Consider the following 16,533-nt stretch of genomic DNA (forward strand, 5'->3'; position numbering starts at 1 on the left):
TGTGACCTCAAGATGGGCTGCAATACCCTAGATCTGTTTCCCACACTGGACAAGCGGCACTCGGAGACTCAGTAAACAAATATAAATGGTGTTTATTCCATGGAATAAACACTGTTTATATTTATCTACTGAGTCTCTGAGTGCCGCTTGTCCAGTGTGGGAAATATATATATATATATATATATACTTGCTGTGGCGGCCTGGCACTCTCCCTGAGGTATGCACTGGACCCCGGTGCCCTTGAAGACGTATTGATAGCAGGTGAATAAATCAAGGCACTCAGAGGAAACTTTTCAAAATCGTGTAATAGATGAACACACCGATGTTTCGGAGCTCTTGCGGTGCCCTCCAACTGTAAGACCTCCGGAGGGGTCCAGTGAACACAGGGTGTAGGGGGGGCGGCGGCACTCGCACAGAAAAGAAATACACAGAGGCGTGGATATACCAACGTTTCGTGGCTGTGTTGCCACTTTATCATCTGTAGGCACCTTGATAAAGTGGCAACACAGCCACGAAACGTTGGTATATCCACGCCTCTGTGTATTTCTTTTCTGTGCGAGTGCCGCCGCCCCCCCTACACCCTATATATATATATATATATATATATATATATATATAATAGATGGGTTCTGGCACTCGCTAATAGATGGTAACTTGGTCCGTTGCCTTCCGTCAATGAAGGAGCAAAGTGCACCGCCAATAGCAGCAGACTACACGGCGGCACTCGGACAATAAAGACACTCAGAAACAATGCATAGATGCCAACGTTTCAATGAGGTTTACTCATTTTCATCAGTAATGAGTAAACCTCATTGAAACGTTGGCATCTATGCATTGTTTCTGAGTGTCTTTATTGTCCGAGTGCCGCCGTGTCGTCTGCTGCTATATATATATATATATATATATATATATATATATATATATAAGGTATTGGGTAACAGGGCGGCACTCCAATCATTTAAACAGTAGAATTCGGTGCCTGGTCCATAATAGTAATACAGTACACTAACCCCCCCACTGCGGAAGGAGTCCAAACCGGCACACGAGTAGTGTTCATCAGGTGATGAAGACTGGTAGGACCCAGTTGAAACAGCTGTCGGGACCGCTGTTATAACTCTTGTACTTATGGAATAAACCACATATTTTTTCTTCACTACTCGTGTGCCGGTTTGGACTCCTTCCGCAGTGGGGGGGGGTAAGTGTACTATATATATATATATATATATATATATATATATATATATATATAGAAGTTGGGAGCGGCACTCTCCTTGAAGTAATAAAGGTATACAGGGTAGAAAACGGCGGTGCCTTCCTGATAACGACTTCTTGTAGGTCGAAAGATATAATCTTCTGAAGGGTGGCACTCTGCCAATCAAAAACTGTCCAGGCCCAATTGGGCCTGGACAGTTTTTGATTGGCAGAGTGCCACCCTTCAGAAGATTATATATATATATATATATATATATAGATAGATATATATCACTAAATATATATATATATTTATATATAAAACGAAAGAAGGGGGTGTCCAGCACTTCCCTCCAATGGTTGGCACCAGGGCAGGCTATTAGCCTTGCAGCTCAAGTAAGACCTTGGTGACGGTACTTTCCTATTTATATATAACCGAAAACGGACCGAAAACGAGGCAAAACGTCATCATCGCACTTCTGATTATCGCGGGATCGGGATGTTATATAAGACACACGTGTGCCCCGCCATCTTCACTCCATTAAAGGAGAGGGAAGAGGGTGGGTGGGAGATCTGTGCTCTGTCCTCTCTGCTCTTTGCTCCGTGCTCTGTGCCCTGTGCTGTGATTTATATTTGTGTGATTTTTGTAAACTAGGTGCTGCAGTGCTCACACGCAGGGGCTGCAGTGCTGCTGACTGTACACTCAGTGTACAGGGGCTGCAGTGTCCATAATAAAAGGGGCTGTGTCCAGTGTGTCAGGGGCTGTGTCCAGTGTACAGGGGCTGTGTACAGGGGCTGTGTCCAGTGTATAGGGGCTGTGTCCAGTGTCCAGGGGCTGTGTCCACTGTCCAGGGGCTGTGTTCAGTGTCCAGGGGCTGTGTCCATTGTCCAGGAACTGTGTCCAGGGTGACGGGCTGTATCCAGTGTCCAGTGTAACGGGCTGTGTTCAGTGTGACGGCATATATCTAGTGTCCAGTGTGACGGACTATATCCAGTGTTCAGTGTGACGGACTATATCCAGTGTCCAGTGTGACGGACTATATGAAGTGATCAAAATTGACTAGAAGTTAGTGGAAATTAATGTTGTTGAGCTCAATAATACTTTAGGGGCAAAAACAGGCCCAAAATCTGTTATTTTAGCAATTTTTAGCATTTTTCCCAAAAAAAATATCCAGATCCAAAACCCGCAAGGTTGGTTTTGCCAAAACCAATCCAGATCCAAAACACGAAGGGAGATCCAGATCCAAAACCAAAACCCGAAAAAGTGCCCGCCGCTCATCTCTAGTCATCAGGTTACACAGAGATGAATAAACTTACATGTCTTTATAGTATCATACCACCCGGGAAGTAAAGCTGAAGCGCCGGGCATTCCGACTGCCGCTCGCTCATCGCGGGCAGATGATGTCACGTCTCCGACTGTCATTCAGCGTGAAAGGAACTGGTGTGGACCTGCCGGGCTCACGCTGTCCTGTGCTGCAAGACTGTTAACTTGAATATAGTATGGCTTAACGATAATGCAGGAAGCACACAACGGCTGCAGTCACGCCCAGCGGGTCAGTTTCACCTAACAAACATAACACAGAAAAAAAGGCTAGTTTAGCAAAATCCATTGGCATAACAAGATTATCACAGACCACTAAAAAAGATACACAATATCCGATATTCTGTCAGCGAAAGGCATCTATATGGTTCAACAGCAAAGCATATCAACCTTATCTAAACACTGCAAAGAAAATTTGCTCATTTAATCCTTTGGGGGCTAGGGTATTAAGGCCACCACCGTGCTTTACACCGCAATAGCTGCGCCTCCCCGTTACCACCTCGTAAAGTAGGGGGTACACAGTCAATAATTCGATACCGTAGGCTGTTGAGTGGGTGTCGATGTCATTGATGCCCAGCGGGATACACAAACCCGCCCCCCCCCAGGGAAAAGACCAGTGTGATACACACCACCACCCCCTTGACATCACCTCCCCCCGTCCAGCCAGGGCTACAGTACACACCCACCATCCACCATTACTCCACAGCCACCAGGTGAACCCCCCGTGACCCCCCTCCCGCAATTCGTGGGGCCCCCCATGCCCCCCCTCCCACGCCCCCCCCCTCTAGCTATAACAATCGATGGTTATCCAAGTGATATTCTTCTAATATCGATGGCAGGGTGCAAAATTGCCATCAATGCCAACCTTCAATGGCGTCTGCACCAATGGCCATCCCTACTCTGCAACAGCCAAAAACCTTTACTATCCCTCATGTCCATACAACCCTATCACTGCCCCGCCTCCTGTTCTCCTGCCCCGTAACTTCCGCCAGTGGGGACCCGCTCACCCTGTGTTGCCCACATTCCCCTATCATGCTTTACCGCCCAGCCTCCTGCTCTCATGCACCCTAACTCCCACCCAGTAAGAGGAGACACTGACTCAGGGCCACCGTCCTGTACTCCTGTGCTGCGACGTTGGACCCTCACCCACTGGCAGAAGCTGCACAGTGTCCCCTACCCTCCTCTTTAGTCCCCCTTATGCCCACACTCCCCTATCACTACCCAGCCTCCTGTTTTCCTGTGTCGTGACCACCGCCAGTGGGGAGCCGCTGACTCAAAAACACCCTACTATACTATTGCACACACACCTAAACAACACGCACGCACATACCCCCACTCCCACAAATGTCACTGTACCCTCCACACTATCAATGTACATCTTACTCTGTAACCGCTTTTTAATTAAACAAAACAATACACACCTCCTTCCAAATCATATGCTCTCTATTTAACACATTTCACCTATAACTCGAGTTGCAATACAGGCCATCTTCCATACAATTCTAATCATATTTCTCACAATACAAAAGTTCACAAATTAAGGGGGCGCAGCCCCTTACGCCGACATGAAGAGCGCCCGTAGGGCGCGATGAATCACCTAATATATATATATATATATATATATATATATATATATATACATACAAGTAATCCACAATTGCGCTACAAAGTCCCAGAATGGAGAGGGTCTGTCCGTAATCAATATGACATGCAGTGCAGCTGTGATCCGTTAGGTGTTTCACCAAACACCACAGGTAGGAACATGCAGAAAAAAAACAGAAAGCGCACAGGTGAGCTAGTATGAATGTACAAATTTACTGATAATAACAGGCTCACATACATGGAGAAAAGGGGGTTTGCCAGCGCTCAGTTTACCTGTTGAGCGAAGGGGCTGTACAGTAATGAGTTGTCCAGACCCACAGAGAATTGGTTGCAAATAAAGTAAACTATGCGCTCTCCTTCTGACAGAGTTCTGCCTGTGTGCAGAAGTCTGCCCTGTGATATATCTGTGTAACACTACGTGCTGAAAGTTGTCGGCTTAATATAATGTGCGGTGGTGACCAAGTAATAATGGGTCAGGAGGCAGTATTTTGAGAAAGCACCGTTACTTTATTAATTAATGAGGATAATAAAATGTGAGTGCAAGTCCTTGTCCCACTAATGCGGGGATAAGTCACTGAGGGGGAAGGGGGATGAAGGAGGGGGTAATGGCAGCACGGGTGTTTGTGCTGTTGGCCGGTGAATCCTGGTAAGTGCGTCCGCTTGTGCAGACAGGGGGAGACAAGAGTCGATGGATGAGTGGAGCACAGGGGGTGGTGCAGGGGGCTGGCGTCCCGTCCCCCCGCAGTGCACCTCTCACCTGTGTACTGAAGCACGGAGGTCCCGCGGCGTTCCTTGTAGTAGTAGTCCTTAGCCACAGCACAGACAGCGTGTGGACGACGCTGTGTGCTCGGCTCTGCAGAGACGCGGTCGAGCGCGACTTCTGGGTCCCGGCGCCTGGTTGCCAAGGAGACCCTAGCCGCGTTCAGTGGCGTCTATGCTGCAGGCTCTACTCCCAGCCGGGAGGAGGCTTGGATGTGGATGTGGTGGATGAAGTGCTGTGTCCAACGCGTTTCAACCGCTGTGCGGTCTTTTTCAAGGATATATACCTTTATATATACCTTTAAAATGATTAGTGAAAGTTCACGCAACATGCCTGCCGCTGGGTATTTAAGTTCTATCCTTGTTGATGCAAGACACGCCTCCTGACGAAGTCACATGCTGACGAAACGCGTTGGGGCGTTCCTGGGTTGACGTTGACGTTGATTCTCAGCTATCCATGCTGTGACGTCTCCGGGTCCTCCGCTTCCAGCCGCTGATGTTCTGCCGCTGTGCAAACCACTGATCGTGGACTCCGCTGTGCTGGTTTTTATGTTACCGCATATCTGCATTCTCAAACTTACATGTATGTGAGCCTGTTATTATCAGTAAATTTGTACATTCATACTAGCTCACCTGTGCGCTTTCTGTTTTTTTTCTATATATATATATATATATATATATATATATATATATATATATATATATATATATATGGCCAACGGACCAGCACTCTCCACAATAATCCACACGCTGCGTGCCTTTGTCAAAATCAAACAGATAAGAGGTTTCCCAGCTCCCACCGGACACCGGAAAACAAACACGTCACTGCAGCAAAATCTTCAAAACGGTGAAGTATTTATTAGCGCCCCAACGGCTCGTTTCGGGGTTTCCCCCTTTCTCAAGAGGCAATACAGACAATTTAAACAGTGTACAACACATACCTTAAATACCTCCCCAATTGGCGCCAATCTCCCGTCCCAGCCTCCAGACTTACAGCGCACACCTGCGTACAGGGTCCCACTACGATGACGTCAGCGTCTCACACACGCTTCCCTCAGCACCATGGGAACCGGACGCTTGATGTGTTAGTAGTCATGGAGTATCCCGCCTTCTAGCACGCCCCCACACGGACGTCACATGTACTACCTGACAGCCTCTCTCACTGGCGTCAGCGTAGTCATGGAAACTCTACCGTGCGGGGAACCAGAATGACGGGTCAGGGATAGGAAGTTGGACCTAAGGATCGGCACACCCAGAACAAATATAAAAAATAACATAAACGTATAAAATGTATACAAAATACTGGCGGATGGTTCAGGTATGAGACATCGGGGTCAAAACGCCATGTCTCACACACATGGAGCAATCTCACGATGTCACCGACCAGAACCATATCTCAGTGCACATTGTACAGACATTGCATAGCATATGGGAGGGGAGAATGGGTAACCACTAGGAGCTCACACCTCCAAAGTTAGTCACCCCGCCTCACCACCCCAATACATGCAGCTGGACAAGAATACAGCAAGAAAATATATTAAAAAAAAAAAAAAAAAAAACACACATATGAAGGAAACATGGATAAAGATAAATGCACAATATATTGCCACATCGGCAATCAAGACAGTTTGCATCATACATAAACTAGACTTATAAATATACAATCATCATAGCAAAAATTGCAAAAAGAGATAGAGATCCTACATAAATGAACTCCACACGATACGTTCATTCAAGCCATTAGGCGCTACGGTATCTAATCTATAGATCCATGAAGCCTCCAATTTTAATAAGCGTTTCACTCTGTCGCCACCGCGGTTAGACGGAGGTACATGATCGATGATCAGATACCGCAGCGATTCCAATGGATGACCCTTATCCCTGAAATGGATTGCTACCGGTTGATCTGCCTTTTTCCCAGCCAATGCTGCCTTAATTGAGGACCTATGTAATGCCATCCTTTCTTTAAACTTCCTTGAAGTCATACCAATGTAAAATAAATTGCATGGACAGATAATTGCATAAATAACGAACTGAGTATCGCAAGTGAGAACGTGTCTCATGCGATATATTTTATCACTATGCGGGTGTGTAAATCGATCTGTAGCAATCAAAAAATTACAAGTGGCACATTTAGGGCATTTATAGCAACCGGGCTTTTTATATACTGTTTTAGAACGTACCTCCGGGTTAAACCCTGTAACATCTGAGTGTACCAGTATATCCCTCAGGTTGCGACCACGTGTGTAACACGTTAAAGGTCGTATATCTCTAAAGGCAGGTAGATTTTTATCAGTAGCCACAATTGGCCATAAGGCTCTGCTGGCAATTGGGACTACCATGCTGGACGAATCAAATTTAGAAATGAACGGGAACACTTTATCCATTTTTTTGACAGCAGGTTTCAATAAATTGGTTCTATTTAATTTGAGGGCTCTTTGTTTGGACTGAAGTAATCTGTCCAAAGCATAGCCCCTGACATGAAATTTCTCAACAATAAGATCCAATTCCTCTTCAACTTTGGAGGGGTCACTACAAATACGCCTGGCGCGTACCATCTGCGAGTATGGTAACCCGTTTTTAAGAGGCGGGGGATGGTGACTGCTTGCAAGAAGGAGTGTATTCCTGTCTGTCGGTTTTCTAAAGACGGAGGTTTCAATGTTACCATTATTTAAAGAGACAGACACGTCCAAAAATTCTATCATGCTTTTACTGGTTTTATACGTGAATTTAATGGGCGTGTCAGCTGCATTAATGCAGCTGACACGCCCATTAAATTCACGTATAAAACCAGTAAAAGCATGATAGAATTTTTGGACGTGTCTGTCTCTTTAAATAATGGTAACATTGAAACCTCCGTCTTTAGAAAACCGACAGACAGGAATACACTCCTTCTTGCAAGCAGTCACCATCCCCCGCCTCTTAAAAACGGGTTACCATACTCGCAGATGGTACGCGCCAGGCGTATTTGTAGTGACCCCTCCAAAGTTGAAGAGGAATTGGATCTTATTGTTGAGAAATTTCATGTCAGGGGCTATGCTTTGGACAGATTACTTCAGTCCAAACAAAGAGCCCTCAAATTAAATAGAACCAATTTATTGAAACCTGCTGTCAAAAAAATGGATAAAGTGTTCCCGTTCATTTCTAAATTTGATTCGTCCAGCATGGTAGTCCCAATTGCCAGCAGAGCCTTATGGCCAATTGTGGCTACTGATAAAAATCTACCTGCCTTTAGAGATATACGACCTTTAACGTGTTACACACGTGGTCGCAACCTGAGGGATATACTGGTACACTCAGATGTTACAGGGTTTAACCCGGAGGTACGTTCTAAAACAGTATATAAAAAGCCCGGTTGCTATAAATGCCCTAAATGTGCCACTTGTAATTTTTTGATTGCTACAGATCGATTTACACACCCGCATAGTGATAAAATATATCGCATGAGACACGTTCTCACTTGCGATACTCAGTTCGTTATTTATGCAATTATCTGTCCATGCAATTTATTTTACATTGGTATGACTTCAAGGAAGTTTAAAGAAAGGATGGCATTACATAGGTCCTCAATTAAGGCAGCATTGGCTGGGAAAAAGGCAGATCAACCGGTAGCAATCCATTTCAGGGATAAGGGTCATCCATTGGAATCGCTGCGGTATCTGATCATCGATCATGTACCTCCGTCTAACCGCGGTGGCGACAGAGTGAAACGCTTATTAAAATTGGAGGCTTCATGGATCTATAGATTAGATACCGTAGCGCCTAATGGCTTGAATGAACGTATCGTGTGGAGTTCATTTATGTAGGATCTCTATCTCTTTTTGCAATTTTTGCTATGATGATTGTATATTTATAAGTCTAGTTTATGTATGATGCAAACTGTCTTGATTGCCGATGTGGCAATATATTGTGCATTTATCTTTATCCATGTTTCCTTCATATGTGTGTTTTTTTTAATATATTTTCTTGCTGTATTCTTGTCCAGCTGCATGTATTGGGGTGGTGAGGCGGGGTGACTAACTTTGGAGGTGTGAGCTCCTAGTGGTTACCCATTCTCCCCTCCCATATGCTATGCAATGTCTGTACAATGTGCACTGAGATATGGTTCTGGTCGGTGACATCGTGAGATTGCTCCATGTGTGTGAGACATGGCGTTTTGACCCCGATGTCTCATACCTGAACCATCCGCCAGTATTTTGTATACATTTTATATGTTTATGTTATTTTTTATATTTGTTCTGGGTGTGCCGATCCTTAGGTCCAACTTCCTATCCCTGACCCGTCATTCTGGTTCCCCGCACGGTAGAGTTTCCATGACTACGCTGACGCCAGTGAGAGAGGCTGTCAGGTAGTACATGTGACGTCCGTGTGGGGGCGTGCTAGAAGGCGGGATACTCCATGACTACTAACACATCAAGCGTCCGGTTCCCATGGTGCTGAGAGAAGCGTGTGTGAGACGCTGACGTCATCGTAGTGGGACCCTGTACGCAGGTGTGCGCTGTAAGTCTGGAGGCTGGGACGGGAGATTGGCGCCAATTGGGGAGGTATTTAAGGTATGTGTTGTACACTGTTTAAATTGTCTGTATTGCCTCTTGAGAAAAGGGGGAAACCCCGAAACGAGCCGTTGGGGCGCTAATAAATACTTCACCGTTTTGAAGATTTTGCTGCAGTGACGTGTTTGTTTTCCGGTGTCCGGTGGGAGCTGGGAAACCTCTTATCTATATATATATATATATATATATATATATATATATATACACATACATATAAAGAGAGAGAGAGAGAGAGATACAATGTGGCGGCACTCGACAGGGCTTTCAGCCAGAAATAAAGTCAGACCACTTTGGGGTTCTCCGTTCGACGTTTCAGTTGGCTAGACTTTTATCAAGAACTTGGGCATACACAAATGGCAAGTGACAGTGCACCACATTTATACCCTCAAAGTGTTCTAATTCACTTACCCCCCTTCCACACATGCAGCCATCCAGCCAGGGATGGCGCACAGTGGTGACGTCAGAATGCTCACGTCAGTTTAACTCTGTGACCGACGCTGGCATCCGCGGGTGTGAGCCGCCCACTGGGGGATGCGTCCAGTGTGTCATCTGCCCAAGCACGCCTCTCTCCTCAGTGTGCTCACCTTCTGTGTGCCGATATACAGAACCGCATCTCTTGCATTACTGTGGTAACCTGGGGGCAGGAAAAGATAGTGGAAATATTTACATGATTGATTTCAGAAACATGCAGATAAAACATTGTATAAATGTTAAAGATAATAAAGAAAGCAAAAAATACAAACAAAGGACATAGAAAAAGACAAACACTATATTACAAACTCACTCGTCAGAGTCACTGGTCCGCAATTATTATTTTCAGATGTGCGGTGTTAGTATGCCTGTACACAAATTTACAGGGATTTATACCCTAGTTAAATGCATAGGTCCTCTGCTTTGAACCCTATGGTCCGTTATGTGTCTGTGTAACTGATGGAAAACTAGTATGTATTCAAATTCACGACTGTCGTGACTCAAACTGAGTCGACTTGCATGTCGACAACCTAACCGTGTCTACGATGTGTACTTTAATCCAGCCTTGAAGATAGTAGCTGCCCCCGTGTGCAATAAACTGGCTAGTCTAGTAAATACGTGAATACATCACTGCCCAAGTGAGAATACTGGCAGAATTAAATGAGGTGAATATGGAAGTTATAAAAAAGTGAATGTGTGTAACCAGAGCGGTGTGGGACAGGGTGAGGAAAAGGGGACTGCGAAAGGGAAAAGATGCTCTTACAATTTTTTTTTTTTTTTTGCGTGGCACAGTATCATGATCTTGAAGTGACAAAAATGTAAAAAATGGGTTAAGTTGCTAAAGAACCAAAGTGCATGGACACCAAGTGAAAAATGTGAAAAACTCTGAAAGGTAACATGAAAAGATGGTGACAAAAGTGACAACGTATGGTGTCCATGATGTATGGATCAAAAGTGAGGGAGGAATGATGTAGACCAGGGCACAAGTGGGGGATGTGAGAGAACCAGTGGCGGAACTCCCAGAGGCAATGGAGTCATCTGCCGCCGGGCGCCAGGCTTAAAGGGGGAAGTGGCTCCACTGCCTCCGATGTTCTGCCCTGATTATATTGGGGGGCACTGCGCACAAGGCTACGGGGAGGGGGGGCCCGCGCTGTGTTGCATAACATAGCCGCTGCCGCCTGTCGCACTTATCTTATTCAGCGACATGCGGCTATATTATGCATATGCAGCACCCCCTCCTCCGTAGCCTTGTGCGCAGTGGTGCGGACGTGCGGCCCCCTCCCCCTAACCTTGTGTGGTGTGGGTGGGCGATCCCCCCCTGCTCCCTGTACTCTTGTGTGCAGTGGTAGTGGTGCGTGTGTGCTGGCGGCCCCGCCCCCTCCCCTGTACCATTGTGTGTATGTGGCCGCGGCAACGTCACCACTCCACTGTCACTTAGCTGGGGCGGAAGTCGGCCTTCCTGAGGCTGAGCAAGCCAGCCAACCTGCCAACAATGTCACTGTGGGACAGTGATGAAGAGCTGGGAGTCCACGCGCAAACTAAGAGCAGGAAACTGAGTGGGAGGCGCTGCAGCGGCAGACGGTGAGGGTGAGTCTGTGACATCCTCTCTCTCACTAACATTCTTTTTTCTCTGACACTTCTTTCTCTATTTCTCCTTCATTCATTCATTTTCTCTCTCTCTCTCTCTCTCTGGGGGGGGGGGGGGGCACTAACTTTTATCTTGCCTCCGGGCTGCATGGACTAACTAACGCCACCGGAGAGAACTAATAAAAAAATGGCAGATCAGGAACTCAAGATCCAACTCCAATCTACAAAAAGGAATTGTATGACCTACTCAGAAATGCAGTAACCAATAAGTGGATAACAAGGAAAGGACAAGACCAATTATCAGTAGAGAATCCAGTGGTACCACTTATTTATTCGTTACCTAAAATCCACAAAGAACTAATTTATCCACCTGGACAACCGATCATATCGGCGAGGGGATGTCTCCTAAGTCCCGTTTCCAAATATTTGGACCCATTTCTACAAAGACACATACAGAACAAATTCACATACCTATGGAATACCAACATGCTTTTATAAAAATTAACACAGATAAGAGACTGCCCTCAAAACACTCTGCTTTGTACTATAGACATGGTGTCTTTGTATACAAGTATCACGCATGAACAAGGGTTGGCTGCGGTCAAGGATTACATCACGATCCTGCCCCTCCTGCGGACCCGTGAATTCTGGCTTTTCTCTGGGGTGGGGGTGCAGTGCTTTGGCAAGGCCTGTCGGCCTGCCGAGACTTGCCGGGCCAGGGTGGAGACCCAGTTTTCTTGAGCCTCCTAGCCATTCCGGGAGGGTAGGCAAGTATGGACTTAGCAAGCTAAATATACTACTGTATATAGTTAGTAAAAAATTCAATAATACTGCATAATATTATAGAAAGAAACAAAATAAATTAAAGTCATGTGAAGATAAACAAGACATGCATGAATGAATATATAATAGTTCAGCATATGTGCTCCCCTTATTGAGGGAATAGAACTGTATTTCCTTTGTAGCATTAGTAAGTATATAACATTAGACTCCACATGGAATCCTTCTGCTGGAGGAAGAAAGGCCTATTTCAGCTGCATACTAAGTGACTTATTTCATTACAATGTTTTCATTAATTCATATGTACCTTACTGCACACTGTTCAGCCTTGGCAGACAATCCTCTTGTGAAATGCTCCTACAGACTTAAATACAAATCTCTTGCCTTTAAAGTTTGCATTTTATCACAGTGTATTGCCACAGGACCACAGGGTTATCCCACTCTCTTGGCTTCATATAACTAGATCTGTCACAGAGGAAAGTAATTAACAATTTCTTTGTGTTCAAATATGTTTTGTTTTGTGATACACAGCCAAAAATGTAAACTTCAAGGTAAATCAAAAATATTTCTTCTCAGTTTTCTATGCTTAGAATTAAAAAAATGAATTAATTTGAAATTGAATATTACATGAATTATTAATTTACAGATAAAATAATTGTGTGAAATATACATATCAGGAGTTACCATGCCACTCTCATTCCTGACATATGGGTCAATCACACAGTAAATATATAATATTCAAATTGACCTTATAGTAGGAGGGGGGATGCCGCTGGCCGCAATGCCGATACCCTCCTGCTGACGTTGCTCCGAGCCGTGGGAAAAAAATGGACACAGTCTTAGAAGAGACAGAAACTAGAGGTCCTCCTATACAACAAGCGCTTGTCAGGGCACCCATTGCTACCTTGAAGTGCATATTCTGGGAGTGTTGGCACGCTGTGAATTTGAAGCTCCAGTCAATGAGCATGTAATCCCCTAAGGGCAATGAGGTTGTAAACCCCCCTGGGCAACAAGCATGTATTCCACTGTGGCAATGAGCATGTAACCCCCTGGACAAAGAGTTTGTAATCCCTTGACCAACAAGCATGTAATCCCCCTGGCCAACAAGCATGTAAACCACTGTGGCAATGAGCCTGTACAGTAATCCCCCATGGCAACAAACATGTAACCCCCTGTGGTAATGAGAATTTAACCCCCTGGCATGGAGAAATAAACTCCTGGAGCAAGAAACCCTTGGCAACTGCTGGGAACAATGGTGTCTGCCAGTGTGACAACTTGCAGAAACTGATACAGATAGGGGGATGGGCGATAGTGACTGGAGCAGCCCTGTTACCTGCTGGACAGCAGTGGTCCAGGCAACTGCTGGAAAGATTGGTGTCTGTCTGTGGATCACAACCGACCTGTCCCAGCTGCCCAGACTCAAGAAGCCTGGGCTTGGGCCCTCCTGTGGTATACCCTGGCTTTCTCCATATTCATTGTAGGGCATACTGTATGCCAAGAGACATTTAACTTGACATTTATCTTATAGTTGCTGTAGCGGTGTAAAGCTGGAACTTTAAGCACTTGGAAAATGTTTTACTTGGTACAGATATACAGTAGTAAACTCCTGTCTCTTAAGGCTTCAGCCATAACAGCCCGATCCTATTCAGTTATAATAAGGAAGGCTATATTCACCGTATAATCATAACTCCAAAAGTAATCTTCTAGTCTCACTGAAGCGATCTCTGGTAAATAGCATAAGGAGGGTGGGATGTACTAAAGAAAAAATATGATAAAATAAGACCCGGCCGCTGGGTTTTCACCACATAGCGGCGATACCCTATTGATGACTATGGGCTTCTTAACGCCTCCCGCCGCCAATGCTGATCACAATCCTGGCCATACTTCCTCCTCCCCTTAGAAAACACAGCCGCAGGTCCTTCTTGCTTCTGGGGGGGAGGAGGAGGGGCAAAGGGCTTCAACTTCCTGGCCAGGGAGAGCCCGGGGATGTGACAGAGACCCCCCCGCACACCACATTATAGGTAGCGCAGGGTCCTCCGCCACCGCACTGCGATGTTGATTGCATATGTTAGTACATCTGTGATCAACATCAGTGCGATGGTCGGCGAGGGACAGCAATGTATTTTAATACATCTCGCCCAGAGTGTAGGGAGGAACAATTCATTCTTTCTATATATTCTAGGATCGTCCAAAAGGGATTCCCTATCACTTTGGGTGTCATCAGTAAACATGTGCTTAATCCATTGTTGTCTGACTTCCATAGGAATACACTGTGTACTAGCTGCAAAGACTTTAAAGGGATCCTACTAGATTTGCCACCCTTGTGCACTGCTCACTCACCCCTGATTAAGGAGGGACACTTGGACTAATTTTCACTGTGTAATATTCACTTACAGACATCCCTACATAGGGGCATACACCCATTGAACATTTTGATATGGGACACTTACTAAAGGGTTTACCTGGACTCTATAATATTTATAACAGTTGCCAATTGAGATACTGTAATTGAATGTTTTCTGAATGATGATATAATGCTGATTATTGAATTGAGATCTGAAATCAAAACAATGTTGTTGCATTGGATTTGTACTTGTTATGTGGAAATTGCACTGAAACTGAAAGCCAATAAGTTCACTACTAGTTGTTTAAAATACAAAGTCATAGAGGCACTGTTTGGTCTGTCATTTGGTTGAGTGTCCATTATTCAAAGCATGAATGCATTAACCAGCTATTGAGTCCTCACCATACCCCGAGTGCTCTGTGGCGTCGAAGTTGCCTTCCTTGGAAAGTTCAGATGTGAATTTGGCGTCCATTGATAGCCGAGAAAAGGGATCGTCCTGCAACATTCTGTAGCCCTGGTGAATCAATGGGCTGAGGTTGGACAGAGAAAACTATTAGTCCTAGTTATGTACTTTGGAAGGCGTATGTCACTCCAAACTAGTTGCATGTAATAGCACAGTATATTATTGTTTGTAAACTATGCAGAACCAATTAAACATAGTATTCATCTACGGATTCTGTGTGAATACAATCAACTTCTAACTGCCATTTTACATGCTGGGTTTGAAAAATGACAGTGATGAGCTGATTGGCTGGTTGATTATTACCCTCCATCATTTTTTATCACTTTTTGAAGCTTGATATATCTGTCCCTGAAAGAAAAAGATTTTGGGAGAATTTTCCCTTTCTTTTAAAGTGGCAATTATTTACACTGAAAAAATTATTTGATTTTGCCATGTAATTGATTGCCGCTTTAAAAAAAGTCGAAAACTCTCACAAAATATCTCACTTTATGATTCTCTCACCCTGGGTCTTCACTTTTACAGTAATTGACCATTTTATAACACTCAACGTTTGTTGTTTAACCATACAAGTGTTGCATTAGCCTTGTGCTTGTGCGCATTATCCTACTGAAACGTGTACAGAAGCTTCTTCCACGTTTTCAAAATAAATTGAGTTGTTTTGAAGTATCTCACTGTGTTTTGCATCACCTTCACAAACAGATTCCCAGTCCATGCTGAGGAAAAGATTTTCCACAACAGGATGCTGCCTCTTCTAAACATCACTGTTAAGGTGCATACACACTCTACGATTTTTATGACCAATATCATTCATTTTGGCCCTTATGAACAATATTGATCAAAAAATTGTGGAGTGTGAACGGGCAGGCCGACGAGCGGCGAACGACGGTGCGCGTTCCCGCCGATCGGTCATCACCCGCCGCCGTCGCCCGTGCAGGGCAGGTCAATTTTTACCTGCTCTGCCGTTGTTCGCCACTCGCCTGGAGGAAAGCCTGCTGGAAGGATGCGCCGGGAGGAGACTGCCGCCGGAAGCTGCGCCCCCTGCCCTCCGACCTCCTTCATCACACTCGAGTCTGGAGTGAAGACGGAGGCGCCGGTGGACAGAGACACGCTGCTGGGAGAAGACGCCGGAGTCCACTGGTAAGTATGAAGGGTCCCCACTGTCCACCAATGTTTAAAGTGCTTTTTCACACTGCCACCAATGTATTTAAATAAAAAATGTATACCCCACTGACCACCAATGAATTTAAATAAGAAACTAATTACCCCACTGACCACCAATGGTTAATTTACTATCAGCCCGGCACCCACCAGCAAAGGGTGTCGGGGACAGCCCCAGGCTTCAACCCTGCCTGGGGTGGCCTTTGGGGGGGGGACACCTTTATTGGGGGTGTCCCCACTCTCCCAGGGACCCAGGCAGGGCTGACCAGTCAGGGTGTTAATTTGACGGCTGGGGCAGCTTATA

The sequence above is a fragment of the Crinia signifera genome, chromosome 5, assembly GCF_055691185.1.
Source record: "Crinia signifera chromosome 5, ASM5569118v1, whole genome shotgun sequence".
NCBI lineage: Eukaryota > Metazoa > Chordata > Amphibia > Anura > Myobatrachidae > Crinia > Crinia signifera.